The sequence below is a fragment of the Rhinatrema bivittatum genome, chromosome 3 (genome assembly GCF_901001135.1).
Source record: "Rhinatrema bivittatum chromosome 3, aRhiBiv1.1, whole genome shotgun sequence".
NCBI lineage: Eukaryota > Metazoa > Chordata > Amphibia > Gymnophiona > Rhinatrematidae > Rhinatrema > Rhinatrema bivittatum.
In genome coordinates, this window is record NC_042617.1 from 72,855,159 (window position 1) to 72,874,091 (window position 18,933).

Below are 18,933 nucleotides of genomic sequence, written 5' to 3' on the forward strand. Positions count from 1 at the left end.
GTTCTAATTCCCTTTTCACCCCCACCATTAATGTAGAGAGCAGTGCTGGAGCTGCTTCCAAGTGAAATATTAAGTTTGATTAGTTGGGTAAGCGGCAGCATAGCTCTCTGCCATGAAGCAGAGGGCAATGCTGGAAATGTGTGAAGTATCAGTTTTTCTTTTCCCCTGTCATTGAGCAAGGAGTCATGCCGGACATGCACCGAAAGTGAAGAATGCCTTGAAAGTCACATTAACTATCATCAAATATTGAAAAGCCTAATAATTGGTAATACCTATAAGCCCATGAACCCATCCCTGTTTTTTTTCTTTTTTTTTTTCTTTTCTTTTTTTAATTGGGAGATGGATGCCCTTCATCCTTCTACTCTGTGAAGGTGGACACCTACCACCGGCCACTGGCATCCCGCTCCGTTAATGCCTCTGTGGCTACTGCCGCTCCATGCAGTGTTTTACTACCTGCTCTTTATATGCGTCCTCTAGAACTGATGGATCCCATCCCTGGGTTTTTTTATTATTTATTTAATTGGGAGATGACAGCCCTCCATCCTTCCGCTCCGTGAAGGTGGACACCTACCACTGGCCACTGGCATCCCGCTCCGTGAATGCCTCTGTGGCTACTGCCGCTCTGTGCAGTATTTTACTACCTGCTCTTTATATGGACACCTACCACTGGCCACTGGCATCCCGCTCCGTGAATGCCTCTGTGGCTACTGCCGCTCCGTGCAGTATTTTACTACCTGCTCTTTATATGTGTCCTCTAGACCTGATGGATCCCATCCCTGTTTTGTTTTTTGTTTTTGTTTTTTATTTAATTGGGAGATGACAGCCCTACATCCTTCCGCTCCATGAAGGTGGACACCTACCACTGGCCACTGGCATCCCGCTCCGTGAATGCCTCTGTGGCTACTGCCGCTCCGTGCAGTATTTTACTACCTGCTCTTTATATGCGTCCTCTGGACCTGATGGATCCACAATATTTATCCCATGCCCCTTTGAAGTGCTTCACAGTTTTGGACTTCACCACTTCCTCCGGAAGGGCATTCCAGGCATCCACCACTCTCTCCGTGAAGAAATTCTTCCTGACATTGGTTCTTAGTCTTCCTCCTTGGAGCCTCAGCTCGTGACCTCTGGTTCTGCTGATTTTTTTCTGTTGGAAAAGGTTTGTCATTGTCTTTGGATCGTTAAAGTTTTTCAAGTATCTGAAAGTTTGAATCATATCACCCCTGCTCCTCCTTTCCTCCAGGGTGTACATATTTAGATTCTTCAATCTCTCCTCGTATGTCAACCGATGAAGACCCTCCACCTTCCTGGTCGCCCTTCTCTGTACCGCCTCCAACTTGTCCTTGTCTCTTTGTAGATACGGTCTCCAGAACTGAACACAGTACTCCAGGTGAGGCCTCACCAAGGACCTGTACAAGGGGATTATCACTTCCCTTTTCTTACTCGATATTCCTCTCTCTATGCATCCCAGCATTCTTCTGGCTTTTGCAATCGCCTTGTCGCATTGTTTCGCCGACTTCATATCATTAGACACTATCACCCCAAGGTCTCTCTCCTGCTCCGTGCACATCAGCCTTTCCCCCCCCATCGAATACAGTTCATTCGGATTTCCACTCCCCAAATGCATGACTTTGCACTTCTTGGCATTGAATTTCAGCTGCCATATCTTCGACCACTCTTCCAGCTTCCTTAAATCCCGTCTCATTCTCTCCACTCCTTCCGGCGTGTCCACTCTGTTGCAGATCTTAGTGTCGTCCGCAAAAAGACAAACCTTACCTTCTATCCCGTCCGCAATGTCGCTCACAAAGATATTGAACAGGACCGGTCCCAACACCGATCCTTGCGGTACACCACTTAAAACCGCTCTCTCTTCAGAGAAAGTTCCATTTACCATCACGCATTGTCTTCTGTCCGTCAACCAGTTTGCAATCCAGGTCACCACTTCGGCACTCACTCCCAAGCTTTTTGTTTTATTCACCAGTCTCCTGTGCGGAACCGTATCAAAAGCTTTGCTGAAATCCAAGTAGATGACATCTAGCGCTCTTCCTTGATCTAATTCCTTGGTTACCCAGTCGAAAAAGTCAATCAGATTTGTCTGACAGGATCTTCCCCTGGTGAATCCATGCTGCCTCTGGTCCATCAATTCTCCGGACTGTAGATATTTCACTATTCTCTCTTTCAACAGTGACTCCATTACTTTTCCCACCACCGAAGTGAGGCTAACCGGTCTGTAGTTACCAGCCTCTTCTCTGTTCCCACTCTTGTGAAGCGGGACCACCACCGCTCTTCTCCAATCACTCGGCACCACTCCCGTTTCTAGGGATCTATTGAACAGGTCACACAGCGGACCCGCCAGCACATCTCTGAGCTCCCTCAGAATCCTTGGATGAATCCCATCAGGCCCCATGGCTTTGTTTGTTAACCACAAAGAGGCTGGTTATAAAGGGCATGAGGAGCCAAGAGGAGGGCAAGAGGGGGTGGATAGCTCAAGATGTTTTAGAAAAGGGAAATGGAACTTAAGGCAAATGGTGACTAGACTGTGGGGGCTCTGGTCCCATCTAAAATCCTTCATTCGTCGGGCCAGCTCCAGGGACTGGGCGCAGCTTTCTCACTACCCATGAAGACTCTTGCTGCCACATACACTACCTGCATCCCTCTCCTCGCAGTTACAACACCCACCACGGACCCGCTGACACCGACCTCTCGCTGCCCCCTTCACAGACCACCCATGCCAAAGAAGTGCCGTTTATCCATCACAGTGCCCCCCACCACCGAATGTCTTATAGCTCCAGCGAGGCCTCAAGTATCTGTCCCCATCATCCCCTCCAGCCTCTCACTACTATGCACAGCCCCACGCTCCCTGAAGCTCTCTCAGTCAATTGTCTTCTTTTATATTGGGGTTTTTCTAGATAAAACACAGATATTGATGAAACCAAAACTTTATTCCATCGAATACTTGCAGAAATGAAAACTGAGAGACCTGTTTTCTCCTTAATTCACAAAGGCACAGAGATAAAGAGAACAAGCTCGCAGCTTAAATTTAAGGGGGTAAAGCTGATGCTGGAAGATGAATTCAACAATGTCCTATCAGTCAGAGAATGAGAAACAGTCTGATGGTAGAGACAGCGCTTTTAAACCTCAGACTTCTGGATTCCAATTCGGGTGAAACTCAACATATCCACATTTTCAATTAATGCTGCGCTACTAACATTGTCTTAAGAAGTAAGAAATATTGTGGGTGAGCCAAATGTCAAACTATGGAGAAATGTTGTCCTACTTTCTGTTTTATTGAAGACATAATCCGCCCCCCCCCCCCCACTACTTGCAAGTTCCAGTTGGATTTATTGCCTTAAAAGGAATATCCGCACCACTATTGCTTATGGGTGTCCTGTTTAAACAAAGTAAGCTTAAAGCTTGGCACTCTGTTCAAAAGGATTGTTTCCATTCTGTGCCTAAGACAAAAACTCTTTTGAAAACTGGGACCACTGCAAGCAAACAGCCCAGGAGCTATTTTTCTGTGAGAGATAACACATCATATTTCATACACATCCTAGTGATTACAATGCTGGCTTTGAGAGAGTTGGGTGTAAACAGTCTTTCTGATCACATGAATTCATGGCACCATCTAGTGTTGGTAAAGTGCAGAGTAGTATTGCAATTGAAAACCAGTCCCAGAAAAAGAGCAAACATACAGGCCGATACAGTAAAGTTCGCGGGAGAGCGGGCGAGCGCCCTCTCTCCCAGCGCGCTCATAGGACACGGGCCTGTGCGTGCGATACAGTAAAACAAAATATTCAAATTAGGGCCCTAGCGCCTCTTTTTGGACAGGAGCGGCGGCTGTCAGCGGGTTTGACAGCCGACGCTCAATTTTGCCGGTTTCGTTGGTTCTCGAGCTCGCTGACAGCCGCGGGCTGATTTAAATTTTTTTTTTTTAATTATTTTAACTTTTTTTAACTTTTGGGACTGGCGCCGGCAGAAATTAACGCCTACCTTTGGGTAGGTGCTAATTTCTTAAAGTAAAATGTGCGGCTTGGCTGCACATTTTACTTACTGTATCGTGCAGGAATGACTAATAGGGCCATCAACATGCATTTGCATGTTGCGGGTGCTATTAGTCTCGGGGGGGTTGGACACGCGTTTTCGACGCGCTATTACCTCTTACTGAATAAGGGGTAAAGCTAGCGCGTCAAAAACGCGTGTCCAAATGCGGGTTAACAGTGCGCTCCGCCGGAGCGCACTGTACTGTATCGGCCTGCTATTGTATAAGGAGCCACTTAAAATTCTGCCAGCCAGAATGTATCTCGCACATAGAGCGGAGACGCATGCTTCAGAGACCCCAAATGTCCATTCTGGCTGTCAGATCCATTTTTTTCCTTACACATATCTAGGGACCTTTAGTTTTTAGTTTTATTTTTCCCAGGAATTTCTCAGTATTTATTATAATGAATAAAAAATGGGAGAAAATCAGAGGGGGGAAAAGACAACGTATCTTTTTTCCTCTGATGTTCTCCCATTTTTGGGTACCAATGACATAGGAAAGTGCAGGAGGGAGATTCTGGAATCCACATTTAGGATTTTTGGGTAGAAATTTGAAATAGAAAACCTCCGGGTAAGCATTCTCTGAATTGCTCCCCATTCCACATGCAGGTCCCCAGAGGCAGGCAGAGCTCCGGAGTCTTTCCTGGGGAATGTGTCCAATTCCAAAGGGCCTTAAAAGAATTTATTAACCATGGCTAGCTCCTCGGTCCTTTTCCCCCAACTCTTCTTGCTCCCGGGGTGGGGGGGATTGCTCTCTGTGAGGGGAAGGATAACCTTCTTGGCCCAGGCAGTAGTGTTTTCCAAGTGTGTGTGTGTTACCAGGGCTCTTCGGGACAGGTACACTCACAAACTAAGCTGGACTCACTGGATAGGTGTTCAAATTAAAGTTTACTGTTATTGATAGGAAAAGAATCAGCACATGCAAAAAGTACAATCTCCAGCTCCATCCAGGGTCCTTAGATCTACATAGGCCAGGATTTAATTGATCTCTAACTCTGAGGATGTGCCCAACCAGGCAGGGACTTGAAACTGGTTTATCCTTCATGGCAGGAAATAAGTATCCCAAGTAGGCTGGGAGTGTGCTGGACAGCCCTCGTTTACTGCCGACTGCTGTCAAGCTCTTGCAGAGCTGTTCCTGTTCGTACTCTGTTGCAGAGATCTCCTCCTTGAATTTATATGAGTACAGTACGGCATCTGCCCATTGAAGTTCTTGGCTGTCAATAACCTGTGCTCTGACCTCACCAATAAGCCCCTACATTAATTACACTGAGACTTGGTCCCTCCCGAAGCAGTTAATTGAAACATGGTCCCTGAACATGGTCCATTAAGATGTTAGTTTCCATAAATGAATGAAACGATTTTTGAACAGCTTTTTGAGTTCTCGTGGACCTTTCAAGCTTTCTCCCAATTACTATTATTGCCTCTGGGGGTGTCCTAACCATGACAGATACCCTACCCAGTACCTGAGGTCCACAAGGAATCCTGCACTCTAACCTGGCTGTGTCCTGTCCCCCCGGGGTGGAAACTCTGCTGGGGGGTCTCCAGATGTCCTTTTTCTCTTTTCTTCGCTCTCTCCAACTCCTCTTCAGAAGACAGATGAGGCCTTCCAGGAGGGAAGACCTACCACTGAAAGCTGTCCTTCCAGCTCAGGCCAAGAAGGGTGGCGGAAAATACAGCTTTTGTCCCTCTAGGTGGTAAAACTCATCAAAACCCTTCTCCCTGCACAGTCACTGTAACCTCCTCTTAGACTGGGCAAAGAGGTACACAGCTCCCTCCCGACCCACTGAGCAGGGGATTCTGCCTGCCAGAAGGCTCAGGGCAAAAGTGTGTGAAAAGATTTCGGTAAAACTGCAAAGATCCTTCTGCTTCTCTCTCTTCCCTCCAGTCCACCTCTGGGGACCTGGCAGGGCAGTGTCTCTCCTTCTCTGTGCTAAACTGAGGGCCTAACTTGGAGAGCACACTGAAAAACCCTCCTCCTCCCTAGGAATCAAATTTACACTGCCACACTCGAACTAGGACTGACTTCCCCTCGAGGATTGGGAGATCATCACTCACAGGCACCCTCTGGGGGAAGGCTTACAAACAGCACACAGATATGACTGAATCTCCACTGCTTGTATCATTTGCTATCATAAACAGGTTGTTAATACAAAGAGAAATAAAGTACAAATACCAAACATACTTTTAAAAGTCTGTATGCAAATGCCAGAAGTCTCTGTATAGTAAGAGTGGCAAGTTAGATTGGTATTATATGAGGATATAGACATTATGGGGTAATTATTATCAAAACGTTACGCATGTATTAAGTAGCTTGTTACACGCATAAGAATCCTGTACTTGCGTAACTGGTATTTTATAAAAATCAAAAGAATGCATGTACTTTGTTTTGTGTGTGCACATATGCGTGTAAGAAAGGGGCGGTCCAGGGGCATTCTAGGGCGCGGCCAACAGTTACGCACTTAGGGCCCGATTGACGAAAGCTTTTCTTCCATTCTGTGTCTATGGGGGGAAAAAGCTTCGTTACGATTGGCAGTCCATGGCTTGCCCCCACAGACCGCTGCTCTTACCTGTGGGCCCAGATCGAAATGCGATAGGACGCCGCCCGCGATCCCGTGCGGCTGGAAGCTGCCGATGCGCGGCAGACGCTGCCACTCCTGCACTCGTCCAGCGCATCCCCAACACTGCTTAATTTAAAGGGCATGCACTGGGGAAAGCCCCGCAGCGCTCCCGGATGACGTCTGACGTTTTGGCCTATAAAAGGCCCTTACTGACTCTGTCTCTATGCCTCAGCAACAGGTCCCACTACCCGAGTATAGAGTGTGTTGCTACAGTGTCCTTAGCGTTTTGTCTTCGGCTTCTTGTCTTCGGCCCAGCCTTGTCTTCAGTGTCTCATCCTCAGGTTCAGCCTTGTCTTCAGTGTCTCATCCTCAGATTCAGCCTTGACTTCAGTGTTCCTTGCCTTCTGTGCCTCTCCTTGCCTGACCCTTCCTTCAGATCCGCCCCTGCTTCCCTTCGGAAGGGGCAGATACCTGGACTGACCTCTGCCTGTTCTCCGTATGCCTGACCGCTGCCTGCCTATGATCCTGCTATCCAATGACCTCCTCTTCTGCCCTCAGCAGAGACCCCCACCTAAGACCTGCTGGCTCCAGCTCAACCTGAGGGGAACGAGGGCCTGGTATAGGCGAAGCTCCAGCTTGGGTCTCTGTTTCGTCCGAGTCTGCCTGCTGATGATGAGCACCTGCAGGGCTCCACCATTCAAGTTGTGCCAATCTTATTTCAGCCCAAGGGTCCACGAATGTAGCAACTTAGTGAATTAGGCCCATCAGTTGCTATTTTAAAAGACACACGTGTACATTTAGCAACTTAACTTGTGTAATTTTACAGCTGCTAATTGTCTAGCATAATTGATACTAGACTTGTTTATTGTGCAAGATTGGCTGGGTGGGACGTCTGAGTGGACTGAGGGGCAATCAGGCTGAAGAACCAGGAGGGTCTCAATGATATGGAGAAGGACTGGGCGAACTGGTGGAATAATTTGTAAACTAGCTAATTTCTATTACATGGGCATGTTTTAAAATATGTTGATTTACACTGCTCAGAACTGTGGAAGCAACAATCCCAATTCTGGTAGGCCTCCTTTTTCCCACCTGCAGGGTCCAGAAGAGGAAGTGTAATGTGGGCCCAAGCAGGCGGGAAGAAGGAGGTCCAATTATTGCAGCCAGAAGGAGCAATAGATATAGGCCCCGTAGGGCTGGAAGGAAAGATTTGGAGGTCATGGCATTGCAGCTTTGGCTGGGTTTACCTGGCCTCGAGAAATAGAAGCAGTGTTGACAGCCCCCCCCCCCCCCCCCCCCCCCCCCCCCCAAATGAAAGAGAGGAGCAGCAGCATCAAGCTGGGCCATGTGGATGAAATGAGTTGCAGCAGCAAGACGGGCCACATGATCAAAGAGACGTGCAGTAGGAGGCTGGATCACACGGTTGAAGAGAGGGGCAACTGCAGACCGGGCCATGCGGCCAAAGAGAGGAAGAGTAGCAGCAGCAGCAATGGTCTGGCCTGGGGAGCTGAAAAGAGGAGTAGCAGCAGGTGGCCTGGGGGTCAAAGAGACAAGAAAGGAAGACTTCTGCTGCCACCATGGGACGCAAGATGAAAGCTACTTCTGTTGTCTGCACCTTTGGAAGAGAGAAAAAGCTGTGTATATGTGTGTGAGCATGTGTATGTGTGACCATGTGGAGGAGAGAGAGAAAGCATGTGGGAGTGAGACAGCATATGTGTGTGAGAGAGAAAGCATGTGGGGAAGAGAGAAAGCATATGTGCGTGAGACAGCATATGGGGGAGAGAGAGAGCATTAAGGTTGCCTACTGGATCCAGATTTTCAGGACAGGTTGATCCAGTCCTGGTTTTACCCCATTGCTTGCTGGGATTTATTCTGATTTCCCTATTGCATTCCCTAAGAAAAGCAAGACTATACCTGCATGCAGGGGAGTAAAACCAGGACTGGATACACCTGTCTTGAAAATCTAGAGCCAGTTGGCAACCTTACAGAGCATGTATGTGTGTGAGAGCATGTAGGGGAAAGAGTGTGTGTATGAACATGTGTGAATAAGCAAATGTGTATGCGTGAGAGAGAGGACAAAGTCTGTGCATCAGCACTACCTCCTCTCACTAATTCAGGTATGAAGAGCAGGAGATGTTTTATCCTTTCTTTTTAATTATTGGGATGTGTTTGATGCATCTGCTTTATGAAATATTTTATTGGCTTGGGAAAAGCTTTCAAAATTTGTATCAATCTTTAATTATTGGATGTATTCTATTTGTCAGCTGTTTTCAAATTCTTTTATTGTATGATTGTACTATTATGATTAATGATTTATATTTGTTTGTTTTATAAGGAATGGTGATATTTCTGTTTTTCCATTATATACAGAGTCTGGCTTGTTATATTTTCAGTTCAGTTTTTGTCTGCACTTTTCTATTTATAACTTATGGTCTCTCTATTCTGTATTTGGGTGTTCCTATGTTCTGCATGCATGACCAAAATGAAGTTTTCTGTTAGCCTATGATTTCTCTGTAGGGATCTATAGTAGCATGTCTTGTTCTTTTTTCCTGATTGGTGTATTGGTATTTTAAAGTTTAGTGTAATATTTGCCGTGTTACTTTTTTTTAGATAGGGTTATTACAGTTTGAGTGTTAGCAACTAGTGCTGTGTTGTTATGAGAAGGCCAAGCCCACACCCAACATGTTACAATAAACCCATTATCATATAATTTCCAAGTGTCTTTTTGCAGAATTTTTTGATTGGCACCACCCAGTGCATGTAACTATCACAACAGCATGTATATTATGGGGCAGATTTTTAAAATTATGCGCGGGGGTGCATTTGTGCGCGCTACCCGGCGCGCACAAATGTACACCCGATTTTATAACATGCGCATGCTACCGCACGCATGTTATAAAATCCAGGGTCGGCGCGTGCAAGGGTGTGCACACATGTGCACCTTGCGCACGTCGAGCCCTAGGGGAGGCCAGATGGCTTTCCCCATTCCCTCCAAGGCCGCTCTGAAATTGGAGCGGCCTTGGAGGGAAATTTTTCCCTCCAAGGCAAGTTACGCCTGTTTCTGGCAGGCGTAACTTGCGCGCGCCTGCTGTCTGCCGGTGTGGCAGGCCCCAACACAGGCTGCTGTGTTGGGGCACTCGGCCACGCTCCTGGACCGCCCCAGACCGCTGCCACACCCGCGGCCCCATCCCCGCCCCACCCATTTTTGCAAGCCCCGGGACATACGCGCGTCCCGGGGCTTGTGCACGCCGCCGAACCTATGCAAAAATCTGTTATAAATGAATAATTTTAAATTGTGTGTTGGAAGGTTGAGGTACGGGGAAGGCGCCAGGCTCCAAGGCCTGGGCCTGACCCTGGGCTGAGTCCAAGGTATCCTGACCCGGTCTCCTGGCCAAGGCACCAGCATTGGGCCTGGGTCCGAGCCCTGGACTAGGCTGAGGCCCTAACATCAGACTTCACACTTGGGTGACATCATCTGATGGAGCCCGACACTGAAAACTGAGCCTCTCTGAGCATGCTCAAGCACAGATTATATTTATTTAGTTAGTTAGTTAGCTAGTTATTTTATATACCGTTGTTCCAAATATAGATCACAATGGTTTACCACATAACATACATATTATAGCATGACATATACAATGACTTAATATAATCACATAACATACATACTATACATCTGCATGAGCATTGACTTAATATAATCAAGTGAGATATAAATCTATGGGGATGTTCTAGTGTTTTAACTAAAGGTACTGAGATAAGAGTTTAGTGGTTTATAAGATAGGTTTCAGATTTTTTATTTTGGCATCGTTGGGGTGTGATGGGCTCTTTACTTCTATTGTTAGTTTATTAATGTCTTTCACCTTATTGGTGCTTGTTCTGAGCACAGGTAGTTTTAAGTTGTCCTTTCTGGTGTTTGCTCTGATTTCAGGTAAGTTTTAAGCTAGGTTATAGGCATTTTAAAATAACCATGTTTTCAGTTCACTTTTGAATTGCGTTCTTTCTGGAGTCAGTCGTAGGGTCTCGGGTAGTGAGTTCCATAGAACTGGGCCAGCTACGGAGAACACATGGTGTCTTATTTTTGTTAGATTATACCACGCATCTCGAGTCCCCTCAGTCTTATAACATAGGATTGAGGATTAAAATAATAAAATAAAATAAAAACAAAACCCACGAAGTGGAAACTGAACTTTGCAGGGTGGTAGGTGGGTTTTGAGGACTGACATCCTACTGTCCTCGGAGAACACCTATTACAGGTAAGCAACTCTGCTTTCTCTGAGGCCAAGTAGGATGGCAGTCCTCAAACATGAGTGAATCCCTAGCTACAGACGGCCTCTCAAACATAAAAGGGGGCCAATAAAACAAATACCAACTGGCACAACAAGAATAACACTGTTTTGTTGGTAACAGGAAGATAAAGGGGTACGACGAGCGAAGTGATCAAATTTGCACATGACACAAAATTATGCAGAGTAGTTAAATCTCAAGCTTATTGTGATGAATTGCAGGAAGACCTTGCAAGACTGGAAGATTGGGCTTCCAAATGGCTGATGAAATTTAATGTGGACAAGTGCAAAGTGAAAATAATCCTTGCCATAGTTACACAATGTAGTTCTATCTTAGGAGTTACCACCCAGGAAAGAGATCTAGGCATCATAGTGAAATAGTAGGCTCAGTGTGCTGCAGCAGTCAAAAAAGCAAACAGAATGTTAGGAAATATAGGAAGGGAATGGTGAATAAAACGATGGATGTCATAATGCCTCTGCATCGCTCCATGGTGAGACCACACCTTGAATACTGTGTGCAGTTCTGGTCACCGCATCTCAAAAAGGATATAGCTGCACTGGAGAAAGTGCAGAGAAGGGTGACCAAAATGATAAGGGGCATGGAACGGCTGCCCTATGAGGAAAGGCTAAAGAAGTTAGGGCTGTTTAGTTTGGAGAAGAGCCAACTGAGGGGGGATATGATAGAAGTCTACAAAATCATGAAAGGACTTGAACAAGTTAATGTAATTTGGTTATTTACTCTCTCAGATAATAGAAAGACCAGGGGCACTCTATGAAGTTAACAAGTAGTTCATTTAAAACAAAATGAAGAAAATTCCTTTTCACTCAGCACATAGTTAAGCTCTGGAATTCATTACCAGAGGATGTGGTTTCAGCAGTTAGTGTTACTGGGTTTAAAAAAGGTTTGGATAAGGTCCTAGAGGTTAAATCCATAACTGCATTTACGGTAATTAATAAGCAATAGTAGCTTGGGATCTATCTAATGTTTGGGTACTTGCCAGGTACTTGTGACTTGGATTGGCCACTGTTAGAAACAGGATACTGGGCTTGATGGACTCTTATGTTCTTATGTATGTTATGTAACACCGGTTACAGGTAAGCAGCTCTACTTTCTGTTGCTTTTCTTTAATGCATGACTTAACCCACGCAAGATAGTCCTAAATTGCTGTTAAGAGGGCTGAGCCATGGAGAATTATTTGGTGGTATGGACAATAGCAGGTACTGAAATTAACAGCAGACTATTGTGTGTCCCTCTCTGTTGTGTGTCTCTGTGTCTTCTCTCCCCCTCCCCCTGCTTTCCTTGTCCCTATATCTTCCTCATTCCCTTCCCTGTGTGTCTCTTCCGTCTCTCATGTTTGCCCCCAGGCCCTGATTTGTGCACAGAGAACATAGAAAGTGCCTACAGCGTCAAATTTTGAAGGCGCAAAAGTTCCACACTTTCTAAGCTCTAGAGAGATGGATGAGATTAGGGCAGAGTGAAAGAGGTGCCTGTCCTGAGCATAACATGCTAAAAGGGTGTCACTTTGTCATTCAGCTTGCTGTTTCTGTACAACATTGTTCCCTGGCAATGACACAGAAGTGCTAAACCAGAATTGCTTGATGCTCCTTTTACTGGTTGATGTTGGGCTGTTCGCCATTTTATGTTTGACACGCCTATGGCGTCACACTTGTTCTTATCATGGCGCCTGACTGATGGCGTCAAGGTGGGCGTGTGGCTGTAATTTGTCCATGCAAGAGTGGCGGCTGTCCCAGAGAGATTTGCAGAGAAGGCACAGAGTCACATCAAAAGCTCAGGTGGTAAAATGAAGCAAGGTGAGCAGGCAAGCTGTTTTATGGTGGGATGGAACCAGTGTTGCTTTTCTGTTTTAGCAGTTTCAGAGTTAACTGTTCTATAATAGAAACAATGAATGCATGATTAAGGTAGTTCTACAAACAGACTGCTGTACATGTATACTGTATCTCTGAAATTAGTCGAATGGTTTTATAAATGTGTCAGCATTTATGAATGGACTTACTGTGGCATTTTATGAATGAACTGTTCTGCAATGAAGACTTATAAACAAGTTATGTAAATCTTTCTAAAGTTAGGAAGCAGCTGCAAGTAAGTTCCACAGCTGGAATGTGAATATGTCAGATAGTTATTCAGGTGCAGTAAATAAAGGGCTTGTGTCTTCTGGCTGCTATGCTGCTCTTTCATAAAGATCTCAGGTCTGCAGTATACAACCGTTTAAGAGTTTAAACAATATGAAAACTGGCCAGGTTTAATATGCACAAATGTTTGGATGAAAAGTAAATAATCCTTGAGAAAAAAAACATACTTCTTAGAAATGTAACATACTGGGGGAACTTGTGCTGAAAAATATATGGGTGGTGGTAAGCTGGCATGGAAGCCTATGTTTCTTCCTTCTTCACTGGAGCCATGAACACCTCAGGAAGAGGACTGTGATGTTCTGATAACCCAGTGACTGTGCGTTCATGATCTGTAGACTTTGGATCAAGGATGGAAGTTAGTCTTTTTATATACCTGCCAGAAATATCTTGCCAGGCCTTGAACTTCAAAAGTGACTGCTGTGAAGGAATGTCCCTGAAAACCCTCTTTAACCAGTGCTAGATGCCTGGTCCACCTTAAAAGCTAGAGACACAGATACCTTGGTAGGTGGATCCCGCAGAACAGGAACAAGAGCCTGACCCAGCTAGGAACAGATAGGCCCCTGTCTCCAGAAGAAGGCAGCTCCTGAAAGAAGGTGAACACTGAAGGTAAAGAATGAATGTGAATACTGAAAGTGCTAAGAAGTGAATACTGAAAGTAAATGCTGAGAAGTGACTAGTGAATTCTGAAGATAAATGCTGAGTGTGATTGTGGATGAAAGGAAGGCACTTTTGTGTAAAAAAAAAAAAAAAAAAGTTTACATAAGAAAAATCAAAATCTAGTGGGTGTCTGTCTTCTGGGGAGTTACAGACCGCTTGTGCTATCCTACACTGTATTTATATTTCTGAACTACTGAGTTGTAAATTTAAAAAAAAAAGTTATAGAAATCTAAATTAATAATAATAAACATTCAAAGTAAACTTAAAAACATCAAAGTAGCGCAAGTGTAGAAAACCTTTAGAATATACGAGCTAAAAATATTACCGTGCACTCTAAAACAGCACTTAAATGGTAATGCATAAAGGGCCAGATTTTCAAAAGGTCACGTGCGTAAAGCCCCGGGACGCGTGTAAGTCCCGGGGATTGCAAAAAGGAGCGGTCCGGGGTGGGGTCAGAGGCTCCCGGCACAGCAGCCATTTGCCACTGTGCCGGGGGATCGCACGCCGGCAGTTGGCCAGAAGGCGCAACAGGGTAGACCAAATTTTTTTTGGGGGGGGTTTAGCTTAGGGTTGGGGGCAGGGAAGATGGGGTGGGGGGAAGGGAACGGGGATAGGCAGCGCAGCTCAGCACACGCAAGGTGCACAATTGTTAACCCCCTTGCACGCGCCAACTCCCGATTTTATAACATGAGCGCGCATGTTATAAAATCGCGTGTCCATGTGTGCGCACCGGGTAGCGCATGCACGTCTTAAAATCTACCCCAAATTGCACATTTGTAAAATGCAGCTTTCTTAGGCATGTATAAAGAGCATGCTCACTAAGTTTAAAACAACATATCGAAACTAGTCATACTAAAGCCTCATTTGCATATAATGTTGCTTAACTTGCATGCTGGTATGTGCTAATGTTAGTACTTACCAGCCAAATTATTGGTGGACTGGTTTAGAGTGTATGCATTTAAAATTTTAAGACCCTACGTACCAGATTCACTAAAGGGCAAATTTTAAACGCCCTATTCGCAGCCAATCTGGGAGATACGCACGTGATTGGGATGCGCATGGGCAGCGCAGATTTTAAGATGCCCGCAGCCACATGCGTGTCTCCCAGTACGCACACTGAGAAGGATTTCAGAAAAAGAGGTGGCTGGGAGCATACTGGGGGTGGGGTCTGGGCGAGGCATGAGCAGGCCGGGACAGCGGCAACAGCACACAAGCGCCTGCTGGGATCCGAAGAATGCGTAACCTGCTGCTGCTACAGACTGTGGGTAAGCATGAAAACAAAAAAATCTAGGGTAGGCAGCGGGGTTTTCGGGGTCAGGGCTGGTAGGGTAAAAGGGAGGCAGGTTAGGTAGGGGGTTTAGGAAGTTCGCTCCTTTACAGGGGCGAACTGGAAGAGAACTGGGAAATGGGGCTATTGCGTCACCTCATGTACCTTCTAAAATTACCCCACCTTACACGATCAAGACAGGATTCATGCACAAATGCGTGCGTCGATGTAAAATCAGCGCGTCCATGTGCGCGCGCTGGCAAATGCGCGCACATATGCCCTGTGCGTGACTTTTAAAATGTACCTTTAAGGATTTTTCCCATAGACACAAAATGAGAGAAAAGCCTTAATGAATCTGGCCCTATGTTAGATGGCTATTTTCAACACACAATTTATGATCCCACATTTGGATGAACTTAAAATAAGCACATAACTTACAGGATCATTCATCAAAATGTGTTATGGTGTTAACGCCTGCGATAACACCATAATGCATGAGTTAACAGCATAGCGCACGCGATATTTACAGCATTGCATTGCGGAAATGCAAATTTTTTATAGGGGCGGGATTAATGAAAATGAGGGGCAATATTGCACATTATGGTCCATCAAACTAGGGTGAGAAACATTGTAGAAATCTCATCTTTATGAAACTTTCCTCAGTCTAAATGACGTCTAATCTTCACTGAGGTGTACTGTGCTGTTCTTTCGTCTCACTCTGCATATCAAACTGGCCCCAAAACCCTAAACCACTAGAGCTTTTGAATATTGGCCTGCAGACTGTTAGTGCATAACAAGCTATTTTTTGTGCACACTAAATGACATTAGCATGTACACTAAACTTAGTACATAGGTTTCAAAATATTGCACAAGCAAGTGAAGTATATGACATGAAAGGGCCATGCCTACTGGTATATTTTCTGAGCCCAATTTTATAACAACATGTGTAGGGCTAAAATCTGTGAGTAGAAATTACTTGCATATTTTAGCCTGGATTTTCAAAGCACATAAGCCCACTTTGAGAATTAGGGCTGTTCTCAGAAACCCTGCCATATTTACTATATGCACACACATTTACACCTCCTGGAGAGGAGGTGCAAATATGCATGTGTACATTTATGCACAAACTTCTTAAAATCAAAAGTATGTATGTAAATGATTTCCCTGTCCCAATTCTACTTCCGGGAATGCTTCTTTCTTGTGTGGATAAAAATAGGTGTGTGATGTCACTTTGGTGCCACTCAGGAAGGGCCTGTGCCTCCATTATTAAATGCATGGAGATCAGCACAGGAGCAGGTGGTCATTACTCCTGCCCTTTACAATGTGCTGTAGCTCCATGTAAGGGGTAAGTGGGAGCTGGGGATGTCCCTGGCCCTGGTGATTTTTTAGGAGGCAGGATTGGGGGTTTGGAGGGGTCCATGGAGGCCTCGACTGGGCCCAGCTAAGCCTGTCATGTAGGCCTGGGCCCTGCAGGGAATTTGGCCAGCACAAGAAAAGTCAGAGGGGCCCAGCTGGGCCTAGCCCATTCCCCAAGGTTTGTGTTGAGGTGGGGGGGCGGGGGGAAACGGGAGAAGTGGTCAGAAATGTGATGGTTTTACCTGTTATACAGCCTCACTGTACCTTGATTCTGCCTGCTATGACACCTCCCCACCAGCAGAGACCTCAAGCATGCTCTGCTCCTAGCTATCTGAACCACCTCCTCATTGACTACTGTACTCAGCAGTTCCTGAATTATTTAAGCGAGCCTTGCCAGTACCTCTAGGCCTCTTAATGGAGTCACTCTTGACTCTCTGACCTGGCCATGTTTTCCTTGTCCCATGCCTTGTGGCAAATGGGCCTACTCTTGCCTTGTACCTTGCTCTATGACCTACTCGGGCCTTTCCTTGCCTTGTGGCCTTCAAGCCTACTTTTACCTTGTACCTTGCTTTGTGGTCTACTCAGGCCTTTCCTTGTCTAAGACTTCAGGCCTGCTCTTACTTTGAACTTTGCTTTGTGACCTACAGGCCTTTTTCCTTGCTGCCTTTGGGCCTCAGTGTTCCTTATGTTGTGTTGTCCCTGTTCGGTCCTGCCCTTGTTTGGTCTTTGTCTATGCTTGTGTCTAGCCCCAGTCCTTATCCAGTTCCCTGCTGCCAGCCTGTTCCAGTATCCAATCCTCAGCTTCTACCCTGCTCCAGTCCTCAGCTCCCAGCCTGTTTCAGTATCCAGTCCTCTGCTTCCATCCTGTCTCTGCCCACAACTTTCATCCTGTGCCTGACCTCACTTCCTGCCTGTGCTTACCCTACCTTATCCAGCCTGACTCACCTTCTCCCAGAGAAGCCAAGCCTTACCGGCTCCTAGAACCCAATCTTTGGGGGAGGGGCTGGCTAGGCAGAGGGTAAACCCAAGCCTTGCCCTGTTGTCCTGCTCCACATCTGAGGGGGTATCCCCTGACCCTAGCCTTCACCACCATGACAAGAGAGCCTCCAGGAAGCCATTTTTTGTTTTTCTTTCCCTCATAAAAATGAAAATGCTCAAAAAGTTTCAAGTATTTTTATTAATGGCTCCTTTGGTTTGTTCCATTCATAACAAACTGAAAATGGTCTCATTCATTATGTGTTTTGCATTTTCATCTGCATACCCTACCCAACAGCCCTGGGAGAGGACTCCAGAAGTCACTGTGAGTTATCCAGGCTTCAGTCTTCACAGCCCCAGTTTCCAGAGACCCCATACCCCTTGCAGCAGAAAAGAACTAGAATGGTGCATGTGTGCCTCAAAACCCATTGCTATAAATTTACTACATATTTCATACAGAATGAATTAAATTTAAAAAATAGTCAATAAGGTGAGTAACTAGTTAGTTATAAGTAGATTAATTATAGTGTTTTGAGTGTCATTGACAGACAAATATGAAACAAATCAATAGACTAAACGTAGTTTAGATTACTCCCTTACTCCCCTAGAAATGTTAACTCAAAAATAAATCAACAAAATTAAGATGCAGGCAGTAGTCATGCAGTGAGAGGAATCCTATCTAGTCTCTTTCACTGAGTGCACATGTATGATTATCTCCCAGTTGGTAAAGACTGTATGTGTGCACTAGGTGCAAAGAGCTCCTAGCTCTTAGAGAATGAGTTTGATCTCAGGAAAAGGATCTAGGCATCATCGTTGAAATTACATTGAAATTTTCTGCTCAGTGTATATCAGCAGCCAAGAAAGCAAATACAATGCTAGGAATTATTAGGAAAGGAATGGAAAATACAACAGAGAATATCATAATGAGTCTATAATGCTCCATGGTATGACCTCATCTTGAGTATTGCGTGCAGTTCTGCTCAGCGCATCTAAAAAAAAAATATAGCAGAATTAGAAAAGGTGCAGAGAAGGGCGACCACAATGATAAAAGAGATGGAATGAATCCCGTATGAGGAAAGGCTAAAGGACACTTCAGCTTGGAAAAGAGACAGCTGAGGGGAGATATGATAGAGATCTATAAAATAATGAGTGGAGTGGAACGAGTAAATATGAATTGGTTGTTTACGCTTTCAAAAAGTACAAAGACCAGGGGACACACAATTGAGTTACTAAGTTGTACATTTAAAACTAATAAGAGAAACTATTTGTTTACTCAATCCATAGTTAAACTCAGGAATTTGTTGCCAAAGGATGTGGTGAAAGTATAGTTGCATTTAAAAAAGGTTTGGACAAATTCCTGGAGAAAAGGTCCATAAAGCATTATTAAGTTGGAGTTGCAGAAATCCCTTGCTATCCCTGCTATAAGCAGTATGGATCTTTTAGGAACCTGCCAGGTACTTGTAACATAGATTAGCCACTGTTGGAAACAGGATACTGAGCTTGATGGACCTTTGTTCTGACCCAATGTGGTATATCTTATATTCTTAGGTTTTTATATGCACATCCTTAATGACTTGTTTACCTCACAGGAACAGTTTTAACCATGCCAAACATATGGCGCTCCACGTGTTTAATATTTATCACAATATAT